At 40.2% G+C, this 16,734-nt stretch overlaps 1 protein-coding gene across 1 annotated transcript in view; it reads right to left on the reverse strand.

Moving 5' to 3' along the window:
• GNA14 (G protein subunit alpha 14) overlaps nt 1-16,734 on the reverse strand; it is a 320,595-nt gene that overhangs the window by 73,475 nt on the left and 230,386 nt on the right. The window lies entirely within an intron of this gene.

The raw sequence follows: 16,734 nt of genomic DNA on the forward strand, positions 1-16,734 counted from the left end.
TTTACAAAGTACTGCGGAAAGGAATCATTAGTTGGGAAAATTAGATAGCTGAATTATGAAAAACACATCATGCCATATGTTACGCCAAATTCCATATAGACCAACAAACATTTAAAAAAAAAGAAAATAGAAAAAAAGGAACAGTATATCTGTTTCAGCTATGGAGAGGAGAACAATGTTTATTAAACAAAACAAACTACTGGAGACAATGATCTTTATTATACAAAGAGAATTATATATAACCAAAAACAACATCTCCCAAAGAAAAGAAACATATTGGGGGAAAATATTTGTACTAAATATAGCTGATAAAAATCTGTCATTCATCTCTGCAAGAAATTCTGAGTACCTCATGCCATCTGCCTCCTCCTCACTGCTTCTCAAGCTGTCAAACACTGCTGGATAAAACTGTGAAATTATATTGATTCAGTCAAGTACAAGATTATGTTTAAAAAAAAAAACCAGGGGCCCTCACTAGTACATGGTAATGCCTTCCCTCATCTGTGAGGCGGGTCAGGTAGTGCAGTGGACAGAGGGCTGGCCCAGAGCTAGGAAGAGCCGAGTTCAAATCCTGCTTCAGATACACACTAGCTGTGTGACACTGGGTAGGTCACGAGCTCTGCCTGCCACCACTTCCTTATCTGTAAAATGGTAGTCATAATGGGCATCTATCTCACAAAGTTGTCGTGAAAGTGCTTTATAAACCATATGTTAGTTATGCTGATCATCATCTCCCATACTCCCATAATGGGCACACCAATCACTCTCCAACCCCCGCTCATTCTCAGCAGGTGACTTCACCTCTTATTTTGCTGAGAAGGCTGAGGCCATTAGAAATGAACTCCCTCTCTTCAGTCTTTCAATCCTTTCACTAGCCCTTTTGGTCCTCTTCTTCCTTCAGGCACAGAGTAAGCAGAGGAGCTGGTATTTGCTAAAGCTAAACCATCTACCACCTGTAGGCTCCATTCCTGTGACCTCTTGCTTCATTAACCTTTCTCCATGCTAGGCATGTTCAATCTTTCCTTCTAGAGACAGTCTTTCAGGTCTCCACAACCTAAACAGTCCTTCCTTTGACTCTGCCACACCCCGCAATCTATCCCCTATCTTATGGAGATTTACTCTGTACTTTCTTTCCATTGGCTAAAAGTTATAGCTCAAAGCATTTAAAAAAAAAAGTCATGCATGAAAAAAAAATGCAGTATCTGATTTAGTTTGGTCAAAATTCAACCAAACAAACCACACATTCTTTTCAAAGAAGAATGAAGAACTCGGTGCAATTCAATTCAGTACCTCAATCATTTATTAAGCACCTACTAGGTGTTAAGCACTTTGCTCAGCTCTGGGCTTACAAAGGTGAAAAAAATAGCCTTTACCCTCAAGGAGTTTACATAATGCTGAAGAAAAGCAATTTGGGCTCAAGTAAGTAAAATTAAAATAGAAGCAAAGTTTAAATGAGTCTATCTTCCATTCACAATCTTCTGTATCACTGTCTATGACAGTACGTGGAAACCCAATGGTAGAGGCCGCAAATAACACAAAGTCCACTGACAAATAGTACTATTTCTAAACTTATATGGAATAAATTTTTCTTAACTGGAAATCCTGTTTGTTATACTAAATTCATTCACTACAAGCAGAGGTCCTGGTATATGATTTTCGACTACCAATCAGACCTTTAGTAATTTGCCTAAAGGAAAATCAATGAATCTATTGAAGGGTTTTTATCACCAACAATAGCAAAAAGCCATTTATTAAGTACCAAATTGCCACAGTGCTGTTTAATTACTTTCTGATAATTGGCACAGCTTTCACTAATGTTCCTAGAAAAAAAAAATATAGCTCATGTTAGGTGAATACAGCTAGGTGGTTTAGTGGATAGAGTGTTGGACCTGGAATTAGGAAGACCCAAGTTCAAATCTGGCCTCACACACATGTGTGATCTTGGGCAAGTCACTTAATATTTGTCTGCCTCAGTTTCCTCAGTTGTAAGGATCTAATGAGATAATCTGTAAATCACTTAGCACAGTGCCTAGCATACAGTAGCTGCCTAATGAGTGCTCGGTCCCTCCTCTCCCCCATTCATTCAAACTTATTAATCATTTGCTATGTGCCCTGCTCTGTGGGAATATAAATAAGACATAAGTCTTACTCTTATAGAGCTTATTATGTAGAAGGATTTCTCTGTTCTTCAATTCCCATCACTTCCATTGTATGATGGCTACTCACAGAAGGGGCCAAACATTAGACCTCCACGTTATTTCTAACTACTTTGTATACAAGATACTTCACTCTAAAATTTCTCTTTTCTCTCTCATTGCCTCACTCCTCTTAAACCTACTCAACCTTCATCCTGACCTGCATTCCCTTCCGGGTCATAGAATGTAAACCTATGAGTAGGATTATTTCATTCACTGAATTTATATCCCAAACCTAGCATGGTACCTGGCACACAGAAGTCATTTAACTCTTGCTGATTCAATTATCCCTCCCCCTACACAGCCTTCATCACTTCCATCTGCTGTTTCAACAATATCTTCCATCGTTACATCCCTTACTTTTTCTGTCCTTCCATTTCCCAGTTCTGCTAATCTGCTACCCTGAGTAACTCACATGATTTTCCTTCACAGAATCCAAGAATTTCAGTGTTGTACGGGATTCTGATGAATATCTAGTCCAACTAGCGCCTTAAGAGTTCTCTCTACAACATTTCTGACAAAACTGTCATCCTATCTTTTCTTGAAGACATCCCATGAGGAAGAACCCACAATCTCTTGGGATAGTCTATTCCACTTCTGGCTGGCTCTAATTGTTAGGAAGTTTCACCTTATGTCAAACCTACATCTGGCTCTTTGTAACTTAGACCCATTGTTCCTAGTTATTCCATATGGCAGTCATCCAAATATTTGAAGTCAGCTGTCATTTCTACTCTCATCTACACACACACACACACACACACACCAGGTTTTCTCTTCTTCAGGTGATTTATCTGTGATTCCTTCAATGAATCCTTTTATGGCATGACCTCAAGGTCTTTCACCATTCTGACTGTCCTAACCAAGACACTTCTGGTTCAACATCCTTCCTAAAATGTGGCATCTAGATCTGAACATAATACTTCAGATATGGTCTAATCATGGCAGAGTACAACAAATGGGACGAGGAGGCTTGTTCCTGGACACTACGGCTCTGTATGTAGCCTGGGACCACTTCAGCTTCACTGGCTGTCATATTGCACTGTTAACTTATAATAAGCTTGAGGTCTACTAACCTCCACCTCCAAATATCCCCACCCAGATTGTTTTTTAGACAAACTTATTGTAGCTACACCTTTCCCATTTTTTAAACTAAAACTTGCAAACCTATTTTTTGAACCCTAATTTACATTTATCTCTAATAAATATCATCTTATTCAATATAATGATGTTCTGGCCTGTCAAGATCTTTTTTGTACCCTAACTCTGTCATCTATTGTGTTAGCTTTTCCCTTCTCATTTTGTTCAATTATCTAGCAGTCCAGAGCATTGCCAGAAGTCATGAAACCTTCATCACTGGAATCACTACAAATTTCACCTTTTTTCCTCCTGATTGAAATCTTATTGCACTTTCCCCACCAATGGCTGCTCTAAACTTTCTCTTCTTTCGTCATACTCCATCCCCTTATCTCTTAGCAGAATACTTGACCTATTTTACCTTGGATTAAGGTCCTCCAAGGTGAATCTCCTCCTCTCCAAATCTCAAAACTTGTCAATTTAGTTCTCTACTCTCTCCTTCTAACTTTTAGAGGATAAGTTGGCTCTCCTCAATAAGGCTACCCCTTCCACTTAAATCCTTGATGCCACTACATCTCTCGTCTCATCAAGGACCTTGGAATAATGACCATTACTCATGCCTTTTCCCCTCTTCTTGTCTCTCTCATGTCTTCAATCTTCCTTTTTCTACTTTCTCCATCCATTCTACTTATAAACTTGTCTGAATTTCTCTATCCTAACAAAAGGTTTTCCTTGACTCTTTTATTCCACTTATACCTTAAAGTATCATTCTATTTCTTCTCTTCCCCTTTATTGATAAATTTCTCAAAAGAATAAATCAACACTGGTTTCTTCTACTTCACCACCATCTCTTCACTCCTTTTTAACAGACTTCAGTATCGGCTACTCTACTAAAACTACTCTCTAATGACCTCAGTTCCCAAGTTGAACATACTCTTTTCTTAATTCTCATCCTTCTTGGCCCTTTCTGGGGTATTAACACTACTAATCTCACCCCTGCTTCTAGATATTCTCTTTTCCCTTGGCTTTCATGTCATTTCATTACCCTGCTCAAAAATCTTCAATAACTTTCCATCGTGTTCATAATAAAGTATATTCCACAGCACCTAGCAAAGGGCAGGCGGGACCTGTTTCATTCATTCCCAGCGTGTGGTACAATGCCTGGCAAAATGTAGGTATTTTAAAAATGTTTATTGAATTGAACTGAAATAGGAGCAGAAAAAAACCCCAGGTTTGGGAAAGCATGGGACGTGTCTGAGACAGTGGTGACTAGCTCAGTTTGGCTGAAGCATGGAATGCGAGAATAGGTTACATGAAATAAGGTTGAAAAGTTAGATTAGAGCAGAAAACTTTAATATCAGGCAGAGGTTTAGATTTTATACAATAGGTAAAGGGTAATCATTGAAGGATTTTGATCAGACAATACATTAGGAAGGCCAACTGCACAGCAGAGTTTGGGATGGATAAAGCCAGGAATACCTATCAGGAGGCTATTTGGGGTAGTTTAGGCAAGAGGTAATGAGGGCCTAAATTAGGATGAGAGCACTAAGAATGGTAAGGATTAGGAAATAAACTAGACAAAAGATTTGAGATAAACAAGAGGGAAGAGCCCAACAGGACTCTGAGGTTGAAAGCATGGATGACTGGGACAATGATGGTGTCATTAAGAGACAGATGGAAATTGGAAAGAGGGAAAGATTTAGGCCAGGAAAATGATGAGCTCAATTTTAGATACATTAAGGTATTAGAGGTTATTGCCAATGGAAAGCCCCAGTTAATGGTTGGCAAGTCTGGTGTTCAAGAAGAGGTGAGACCTGGAGTTCTAAATTGGTGAATTTTTCCTACAGTTAAAGCCATGAGAGTGAATAAGATTACCAAAGCCAAGGTCATAGATTACAATGATATGTGCTTTTCCTGCATTTCCTTTCCACCCCTCAGGCTATACGTTCCATGCAGTCAAGGCCTTCTTTATTTCTCTTTACCAAAACCAGAGCTCGATACGATGTTTCAGTTTTTTGACTTGACCCTGGAAATATGGGATTTTGTCTAATTTGGGGAGCTAAGTGCCTATAATAAGATTTTTTAAATCTAAAAGTATGAACAATATTTATTGGATTGAGTAAGCACAGTAATGCCAATTAGATTCCACAACTGTAGAGAATTATAGGGATTTAACTTGGAAGGCAAAGAAAGGTATGTAGATGAAAATAAGGATACAAAGTTTTCAAAGCAGACTATATCACCCTTGCAACCATTCCGGCCAAATATGACCACTTCCAATTGGCTCCAGTACCCACTTTTGTTGTTTCAATCTGACAAGTGAGAATTTAAAGAATTCTATCACAACCCACTTCAACAGCCTGTAATGGAAACAATTCATTTTTATCAGAAATGTTCAAGTGGCTTTGTTATACTTTAATCAGAGTCTTTTTAAGTGCCCTTATAAACAATGGCATTTTGTATCTTAAATGTTTGATCACTCATCGGGGACCATACAAACCTTACTGGCATCCCACCAGACTTGTATCTACAGGGAATCAGTCGGGCAAGGCTTCACCCTGCCTTCCTAGACCACACAGGATTCTCTTCCAGAGGAAGAAAGCCAGAAATGTTTAAAGAGGAAAAACCTCTTGGAAAGATTAATTATCACAACAAAGTTCTCCTTTGTTCCTTTCCAACACAAATTTTTCCTTGCGAAATGATCCTCCCTCCAACAACTGAAAAGTCAGCCCACATCCAGTCTGATGGTCTAATTGGCTAAGTTAAGACAGATCATAGGTGTCTTTTAAGTGCAGAATTCTGGCAAAGTTTCATGCATTTATGATTCCAGCTTCCAAGGAACTTTTTAATATTTGAACATCCCTAATAATTTATGCACTCGTCTGTGTGAAGGGTACATTCAAATCAGACATTTATATGCACAAATGGAATTGTCATATAGAAGTTCTACTCAATGAAGCAAATAACTTACCTTTAAAGACTTATAATAGTTTTGTATTTAACAGATAATCTACGAAACAGAGAATGAACACCCGTTGTATTTACAGCAAGCCCTGCCAGGAATATGGTTAATGGACAGACTCAACTTGGACGCTCAAGGATCCATAAACTAATGGGTACAGTATATCATTTATTTATGACAAAGTCCTTTTGTATTTATACACTAAATAATATGCTACATTAACGCAATTATTTTGTATCTGAAATTCAATTAAACAAACATTTATTACACATTTACTACAGCATGTGAAAGATATCATACATTAGGGAAGAAAAGAAAAAAACGAGTTACTCTCTATATACTCAAAGACCTTCCCTTCTTCTGGGTATATAACATACACAGAACGCTTAAACCCCAAGTTTTATTTTTAATGAACCTTACGTTGTTTGTCAATAGGCATTAAGATAATAATTTTAGAGGATTTTACTATAAGAGTTCTGCCAAAGTTTAGTTTGAACTGCAGTGGAAAGGTTTGAGAGCCACTTAAAAGGACGACTTGAACATGTTTATAGAAAGCAGAAAAGGAGCCAGTAAATAAGAAGAAAGAGGGGGAAAGAGAGAAAGAGAATCTATTGAAAGGCAAGTTCCAGGAGAGGACCATGGAAGCTGGGACTGAGCTAACAAGCCAGAGACTGAGAGCTTGGTGAAGAGAAGACTTAGGTTTATTTCTTGAATCTAGAGCAGTGGTTCTGAAACCTTTCCACCATGGTCGAGTCCTTCAGTTTAAACTAAATTTTGGCAGAACTCTTATAGTAAAATCCTCTAAAATTATTATTTTAATGCCTATTAACAAACAATATAAGGTTCATTAAAAACAAAACTTGGGTTTTAAATATTTCTTGAAACACAGTTTGAGAAAAAGTGGTCTAGAGTAAAGAAATTACGCATAGGTGGTGCAGTAGATGAAGCAACTGGGCTTAAGAATCAGGAGGACCTGAAATCAAATCCTGCCACAGATACCCACTAGCACTGTGACTCTGGGCAACTCACTTAACTGCTCTATGTCTGGATTTCCTCATTTTCGAAATGAGGATAACACTATCTGTCTCACAGGGTTGTGAGGATCAGTGAGATAGCATATATAAAATGCTTTGAAAACCTTAAAGCAATATCTAGCTATTATTAACCTGTCCCCCATTAGATTGTGAGCTCCTTTAGGGTAGGTACTATTTTTTTCCTTTCTTTATACCCTCAGAGCTTAGCACAGTGTCTGGCATACAGAAGGAACTTAATATTTGCTGACCACTTGACTCATGAAGTTACTTTCATCTTTGCCACTATTATCCAAATCATGAATTACCTAGAAGGACACCTCCAAATTTTTTTATTTAAAAGGAGTCTCAGCTGTTGGACAAACAGAAACTGTACAACACAACACGGTGGGAAATGGGTGATAAGAATAACAGCCGACATTTATATAGCCCTTTAAGATATTCAAAGTGTTGTTTCCAGATATATTTCAGATATATCCAGATAAGATAAAGATAGAAGTCATTTAATCATTCCAATAACAAAGCTTTCTATTAGTAAAGCACTGTATGTAGTTTTCGAAAGGTTTTGATATCCATATTCTCATCTGAGTCTCAAAATCATTCTGTGAGGTGGGTAAGCTATTTCAATTATACAGAGGATGAAACTAACTCAAGAGAAATTATGTGACCTTCCCAAGGTCACTTGGCTAGCAAATAGAGAAGCCACTCTGGCTCTGTGCTTTTTTCCCTATATTTGTCATACATTCAAAACCATCAGTAGCACAGAAAACATCTCTCCATGAGAGAAAGGATCCATTATTTTAATGAGCTTACCCAATTCCAGCACAAAAGTCCAAATGGCTAGTCCTGGGGTGAGAAAGTTTAGGCCTCAGAAGAAGCTATATTCCCCCACTAAATAACTTGAAACACTTGGTTGCTTTCCAGAAGTAAAAGAGCCAAAAACAAATCATTTCCTCATTTAAAGCCATCATGTATGTCTAAGAAAAACAATGTGGGACACGGACAGTGGGTGAAATGTCGAGTATGAGAAAATGTCACCATCAAAGCCAAGCATATCAACCAAAGCCTGAAAACAGAATAAATTTTATCTGGATTAAGGAAACAGCTGTCTCTCTTATTTTCATTAAAATATAACCTTATGTACTATTACTTGGCTTGTAAATATGCACAGCATTTACCCTGATAGGGTCAGTGAGCCAAATTCTTCAAGAAAAACTTGTGTATTCCTAACCCCATTCTTCTCAAGTGGAGTTAGTTATGTTTCAGCTTCAAATGTGGAACAAAAGTTCACAAATTGTCTTAATTATATGAAAACGCATACCAGGACACACCCTCTCCTGCCCTTTCTGCTTCTTCCCCTCACCACCCAGCAAGAAAGGAAGAAAGGCTGCCTTAGCTGCCTTGCCACAAAGTCTGTGGATTTTGTTACTTTCACCTTTGAAAAGGTGATACGACAATACAAAACCCTACCTCTGGAAGATATAAATATTGGCTTGGATGTTGAAAAGCCAGACAGACTAATAAGAATCAGACAGATGGACAGATATACACGCGCACGCACGCGCGCGCACACACACACACACACATGCAACACCCCTTTCAGATTTTACTTTCCTCACAACAGTCCTCTAAGGATCATCTCCATTTTACATATGAGGGAACTCTGAGAATCAGAAATGTTAACTGACTCATGCATGATAACTGACTGAATAAGTGTCATACAACTCAAAAGTGTGAGAGCCAGGGGGCAGCTAGGTGATACAGTAGCTAGAGCACCGGCCCTGGAGTCAGGAGGACCTCAGTTCAAATTCAGCCTCTGACTGACCCTGGGCAAGTCACCTAGCCCTGACTGCCCCACTCCCCCCACCAAAAAAAAAAGTAAAAAAAAAAAGTATAAAAGCCAGGATATGAACTCCAGTCTCTCCGGCTTCCAACTCCTGTTTTTACTATATACCATAGTAATACCACTGAAGAGACTAGCTCTCTGAGTTAGAGGACCTGAGTTCAAATCCTGCCTGTGGCACTTACTAGCTCGATGGTCTCTGGTAAGCCATTTAGCCTGCTTAGTCCTCAGTTTCCTCAACTGTAAAATGGAATAAGACTAGATAGCCTCTGAGGTCATTTCCAGCTCTCAATCCATGACATGATGTGACTACATTTATCTTCTTCAATGCAGTATCTTTAAGAAGCCAATAGCAGAAAACAGAAGTAACTACATACAGTGAAAACTGGCGGGGCGGGGGGGGGGGGGGGGGGGGGCTGGTCCTTGCTGTGTTCTGCTCAACCAATAAACACTTGTTAAGTGCCGGAGATACAACTAGAAACAAAGACGGTCCTTCCCTTCAAGGGGTGTACAAGATGAATGGGGGGAAAACATTCACAAAAGGAGCTAAAGTGGGGATAGGCAGGGTACGGGCCTGATGGAGAAATCCAAAAGCAGTGCAGCTGGTGAGAAATGAGGAGCTGACTGTCCCATGGCCCCTCTCCCCCTCATTTTGTTTTAGGTCAAATGCCATTATAAGAACACCTCTCTATCACTGAAGCAGCGAAGAGGTGCAGCGAATCAAGGGCTGAGCCCTGAATCAGGAGACCCTGAGTTGTGACTCTGAGTAAGTCATTTAACCTTTGTTTACCTCAGTCTCTTGAACTATAAAAGAGGGACGATAATGGCACCTCCCTCCCAGGGTTGTTGTGAGGATCAGATGAGCTTGTATTTGTAAGAGTGCTTGGGATGGCACCTAGCACATAGTACGCGATACATAAATGATTTTTCCCCTCCTCATTCCCTCTAATAATGAATCCCTCCATCCAACAAGCCCCAAGGTAGACCTGTCTGATAGCATAATTAGGAGTTAGACTGAAGATGCTTTAATGCCAGGCTGAAGTTTGGGTTTTAATCAGCAGGCAAAGGGAAACCACCGAAGGTTTTCTGATCAAACCAATACAAAATCATATTATGCAGCCTAAGTTTTACTACAATTGGGAGTTTGTTAATTTTCTTTTCTCCATAGAAATTTAAAAGTAACATCATTTGACAGGAATATAATTTAATCTAGTATGTTTCCAGATTCATTATCACAGACCCTACATGAATATATTTTTTTTGTACACTGTTAGTGATATGATGTGAATCTCTGTCTCTTTAGCTGCTTGAGGCAAACCAATAATAACTTTCATTCACAGGGTCCTTTAAAAGCGTGCAGATTGCTTGAAATGTGTTATCTCATTTGAACTTTACAACAACTGTGTGAGGAAGTTACCATAGAATTATTACCTCCATTTTAGAGATGAGAATGGTTGGTTGGTTGCTGTCCTTCATTCTCGAAGAAGACCAAAATGACATAACGATGCTTGAGTCAAGATTCATTGTATCGACTGTGGCTGATCAGGCCAATACGAGCTCGGAATGCTCTACCACAGGTTGGGCACAAAGAGCCTGTGTGAACATTTGGGGTGGATAATCCAAACTTGTGCATCCTGCGTTTCCTTTGAGCTGTTTCAGTTCTGCTTTGCTCATACAGCACAGCACCTTCTCTGATGAGGGCACACCATGCTGGGCAGTCCTGTGCCAGTGTCTCCCATGTCACACAATCAATTCCAAAGTTCTTGAGAGAGACCTTGAGAGTGTCCTTGCGTTGCTTCTTCTGACCATGTGAATGCTTGTCCAGTGGGATTTCTCCATAAAAATAGTCTTTTTGGCAAGTGTACATTTTACATTCAAACATTAAGACTTAGAGGCCTCTCTAAGCTCTAACATCCTAGACTTCTGAATATGAAAGGGTGGAATGTTCAGGCAAAAAGGGAAACCACAGTGCATGCCCAATTTACCAGCATCTTTCACGGGATTGCTGAGGATCACACTATTTTCCCAGTTTAGGACAGGATTCTCCTAGGTTGTGGGTGTGTGGCTTAAGAATTTCTGGTGTCTTAGGGGATTGTGCTGGGGTTAACTATAGCTTGGGTGGTTCTACTATGGAGAATGTCTTTCTCCCACCCAACTCTTCACCTTCCAATCCTGACAAGCTCCCTCTCCTCCCCACCCCACCTCACCCCCACCCCAACCAGTAAGTCTGGTTCAACTTTTAACATAAGTAAACCTACAGTACTCTAAAACAGATCCATTCGAGATAACACTCTACACATTCTATCTCTATGGAAACTTTCCAAATTTTTGCTCCCTACACATCTGCTCTCCCAGTTCACTCTCCTAATTATATCCTGAGAGCTTGATATAGAAAGGTCCAAAGGGAACATTCCAACTCTGTCTTCTTGGCCTTCCCAAGAGGGTGCCCTGAGTCAAAGTTGGCATCTCTAACTTGGAGAGATGCCCATGGGTCCCTTTACTGGGAATGAAACAAACTATTGGGAGAAAAAAAATCTCAGAATATCAAGGGCCTACTGGTCATACAGTCAATAATCATTTATTAAGTGCCTAATATGTGCCAGGCACTGCAGGAGGTAGACCCTAGTAGAATTTTCTGAAATGAAGGATATCACTTCATTGCTATCTAGGACATTCAACCAACATATTAATTCCCAAAAAGCCAAGATAAAAATAACCACAGGTGAGTTACATTTGTGTCCCATGAAGAAGATGCATTGCTTCATCTGATCTCCTACTTTCTAGTACTGTTTGGAAGCCTACTCTCAGTTTTGGTTATTTTGATTAGTACAGACAAAAGACCTTAGAGCCAAAGAACCACAGATCACAGCCTACCTCTGACATTTACTACCTGTGTAACCTTGGGCAAGACACTATCCCTTGGCCTCAGTTCCCTCATCTTTAAAATGAAGGAGTTGGTCTTGCTATTCTCTGAGGTTCCTTCTAACTCAAAACGTATGAGACTACGAACTTGTAAAGATAATTCTGCAATCACCTCTGCTCAATGTTTTCTGTTGTTCCACTAGAACAAAAGCAAACAATAATAATAATAATAAAAACCTTCTTCCACAGAGAGTTACGTGATAGAATCAGCCTGATATTTCTGGACTATATGATTCTTTGCCTATTTTGTGAATCAATTTGTTTCTAGAAAATGGTAAAGGGTAGAGAATTTTGGAAGGAATGTGTTTTACAAAAAGTCTTTTATAAGTATCATCTCATTTGATCATCACAACAACCTTGCATTGGGTCGGTACTATTATTTTCCCATTTTGTTGTTGCTGAGTCATTTCAGTCATGTCCAATTCTCTTGGCAGAGATACTGGAGTGGTTTTGCCATTTCCTTCTCCAGCTCATTTTACAACTGGGAAAACTGAGGCAAGCAGGGTTAAGTGACTTGCCCAAAGTCACACAGCTATTAAGTGTTTGAGGCCAAATTTGAACTCAGGAGGATGAATCTTCCAGACTCAAAGTCGGGCACTCTATCCACTGTGCCACCTAGCTGCACATGCCACTCTTAGTATCCTTGAATCAGAACAACTTCTTGACACACTCCCTCTTCCTAACCCAGAAACAAACTATCTACCTTGATCCCAAGGTAGCTATCCGATGACTCAGCTGGAAAGAAATTAACCTTGCAGACCTAATATTTTACCAAAAGAAGCTAATTAAGCAGATCTGAAAAGTGAATCATTTTTAATGGCAAGGTAGTACATGCCAGCTCCAGAGCTACAAACCTGTGACACCATCTTTTGCCAGGCCCCTTAACACACCAAGGCTCTCTAGAATCATGTCAACTCAAGATGGTAATTTTTGTCTGAAAATAATTTCCTTAGGAATTAACAAACAACCGTGTGTGTTCATTGTTGCTCTTGGCCCAAGCACTATGCTTCCAAAACCAAGGACTTAAACCCAAAATTATATCATGTGGGAAAACTGTTGGTTTTCCCTCTGAGGTCATGAACAACCACCGTCCAGAAAAAGCAGCTTTGGAGAATCCCAATTTTCATTCTTTGGTAAACAAAGGACCTACTCCATGTTTGTCCTTTTCTCTAGGGCTGCTGGGCCATCCCCAAGTCCTGCAAGGCTTTCTTTCTCTCAGCATTACAGATCTTTCCTTTAGGGTAACGAGTACTTTTCTTAAAACAACATACAATCCCTGCTGCAAATGCTCCTCTCAGCCTGGAATTCAAGCTGATGTTCACATCTTCTACCCAAGGACTGCCTTTCTGATGATTTATCCAAACCTTCTCCCAAGAAAAGGAAGCTGGCCTGGAAGTCCCGGATGACACATGCAGGTTGCTGCTGTCACCAGCCTGGTCAGGCCACGGACCTTTTCTTTGCTCAATTGATTTCATTTAGGAATAAAAGAAATGTGCTTTTTTTTTAAAATGCCAACTATGTGCCAGGCACTGTACTAAATACTTAAGAAATATTAATTCACTGGTCCTCACAACAACTCCAGGGGAAGGGTGTATTTGAATGTTCTTACCATCTCCATTTTTTTTAATTTAAATTTATTTATTTAACATATTTGGTTTTCAGCATTGATTTTCACAACAGTTTGAATTACAAATTTTCTCCCCATTTCTACCCTCCCCCCCACTCCAAGATGGCTTATATTCTGGTTGCCCTGCTCCCCAATCAGCCCTCCCCTCTATCACCCCCCTCTCCTCTCATCCCCTTTTCCCTTCCTTTCTTGTAGGGCAAGATAAATTTCTACGCCCCATTGCCTGTGTATCTTATTTTTTAGTTGCATGCAAAAACTTTTTTTTTTGTTTTTGAACATCTGTTTTTAAAACTTTGAGTTCCAAATTCTCTCCCCTCTTCCCTTCCCACCCACCCTCCCCAAGAAGTCGAGCAATTCAACCTAGGCCACACATGTATCATTATATATAACCTTTCCACAATACTCATGCTGTGAAAGGCTAACTACATTTTGCTCCCTCCCAACCCATCCCGCTTTATTGAATTTTCTCCCTTGACCCTGTCCCCCTTCCAAAGTGTTTGTTTTGATTACCTCCACCCCCATCTGCCCTCCCCTCCATCATCCCCCCCCTTTTATTTTTTTTATCTTCCTCCCTCTTCTTTCCTGTGGGGTAAGACACCCAACTGAGTATGTATGGTATTCCCTCCTCAGGCCAAATCCGATGAGAGCAAGGTTCACTCATTCCCCCCTCACCTGCCCTCTCCCCTCCTCCCACAGAACTGCTTCCTCTTGCTACCTTTATGCGAGATAATCCACCCCATTCTATCTCTCCCTATCTCCCTCTCTTAGTATTTTGCTCTCTCATCCCTTAATTTCATTTTATTTCTTTTAGATACCTTCCCTTCATCTTCAACTCACCCTGTGTCTGCTCTCTCTCTTTTACATATATATATATATAAAAACACATATATATATATACATACATACACATACATACATATACACATAGATATATACATACATACACATTCACCCATATATATACATAAACATATATGTATGCATATTCCCTTCAGCTACCCTAATACTGAGGTCTCATGAATCATACATGTTATCTTTCCATGCAGGAATGTAAACAAAACAGTTCAACTTTAGTAAGTTCCTTGCAATTTCTTTTTCTTGTTCTTTTTCTTGATTACCTTTTCATGCTTCTCTTGATTCTTGTGTTTGAAAGTCAAATTTTCTATTCACTTCTGGTCTTTTCACTGAGAAAGCTTGAAAGTCCTCTATTTTATTGAAAATCCATATTTTGCCTTGGAACATGATACTCAGTTTTGCTGGGTAGGTGATTCTAGGTTTTAATCCTAGCTCCATTGACCTCCAGAATATCGCATTCCAAGCCCTCCGATCTCTTAATGAAGAAGCTGCCAGATCTTGGATTATCCTGATTGGGTTTCCACAATACTCAAATTGTTTCTTTCTGGCTGCTTGCAATATTTTCTCCTTGATCTGGGAGCTCTGGAATTTGGCGACAATATTCCTAGGAGATTTCTTTTTGGGATCTATTTGAGGAGGCAATCGATGGATTCTTTCAATTTCTATTTTGCCCTGTGGCTCTAGAATATCAGGGCAGTTCTCCTTGATAATTTCTTGAAAGATGGTATCTAGGCTCTTTTTTTGATCATGGCTTTCAGGTAGTCCAATAATTTTTAAATGATCTCTCCTGGATCTATTTTCCAGGTCAGTGGTTTTTCCAAGGAGATATTTCACATTGTCTTCCATTTTTTTATTCCTTTGGTTCTGTTTTATAATATCCTGATTTCTCATAAAGTCACTAGCTTTCACTTGCTCCAATCTCATTTTTAAAGTAGTATTTTCTTCAGTGGTCTTTTGGACCTCCTTTTCCATTTGGCTAATTCTGCCTTTCAAGGCATTCTTCTCCTCATTGGTTTTTTGGAGCTCTTTTGCATTTGGGTTAGTCTGTTTTTTAAGGTGTTGTTTTCTTCAGTGTATTTTTCAGTATTTTTTTGGGTCTCCTTTAGCAAGTCATTGACTTGTTTTTCATGGTTTTCTCGCATCCTTCTCATTTCTCTTCCCAATTTTTCCTCTACTTCTCTAACTTGCTTTTCCAACTCCTTTTTGAGTTCTTCTATGGCCTGGGGCCAGTTCATGTTTTTCTTGGAGGCTTTTGTTGTAGGCTCTATGACTTTGTTGTCTTCTTTAGGCTGTATGTTTTGGTCTTCTTTGTCACCAAAGAAAGAATCCAAAGTCTGAGACTGAATCTGGGTGTGCTTTCGCTGCCTGGCCATATTCCCAACCAACGAACTTGACCCTTGAGTTTTTCAGTGGGGTATGACTGCTTGTAGACTAACAAGTTCTATGTTCCACGTTTGGGGGGGAGGTGCCAGCTCTGCCACACCAGCACTGCTCCTTCCCCAACCCCCAACCCGGACTGGGCTTAGATCTTCGGCAGGCTGTGCACTCCTGCTCTGATCCGCCACTTAATTCCTCCCACCAGGTGGGCCTGGAGCGGGAAGTAACAACAGCTGTAGCTGGTCCACCTCCGCTGCCCCCGGGGCTGGAAGCCCAACCGCGAACTCCTTCCACTTCCGCAGCTTTTCCCACTAACCTTCTCTGAAGTCTTTGGTGTTTGTGGGTCGAGGGGTCTGGTTCACATATTCAGTTCACATATTCAGGGCACTAGGGGCCCCATCCGCCCGACTCCAAGTTTGGTTGTTCCACGCCGCTCAGGCTGGGCTCTGCTCCACTCCATTCCCAGCTCCCAGCTCCCAGCTGCCAGATCCGTGTGGAATAGACCTCACCCAGACACCATCCAAGCTGTCCTGGGCTGGAGCCCTGCTTCCCTCTGCTGTTCTGTGGGTTCTGCCATTCTAGAATTGGTTCAGAGCCATTTTTTATAGGTTTTTGGAGGGACTCGGTACGGAGCTCACTCTAGTCCCTCTACCATCTCCATTTTACAGGTGAGAAAATTGAGGCAGAGAGAGATTAAGTGATTTTTCCAGAGTTATCCAGAGAGAAATATCTGAAGCCATATTTGAACTTAGATCTTCCTGATGGCAGGCTCAGTCCTCTATCTACTGGGTCCCTGAGCTGCCTCTGAATGAAGTTAGCTTGCAGAATCTGGATGTGTACCCTTTGGG

The sequence above is a fragment of the Trichosurus vulpecula genome, chromosome 9, assembly GCF_011100635.1.
Source record: "Trichosurus vulpecula isolate mTriVul1 chromosome 9, mTriVul1.pri, whole genome shotgun sequence".
Classification (NCBI taxonomy): domain Eukaryota; kingdom Metazoa; phylum Chordata; class Mammalia; order Diprotodontia; family Phalangeridae; genus Trichosurus; species Trichosurus vulpecula.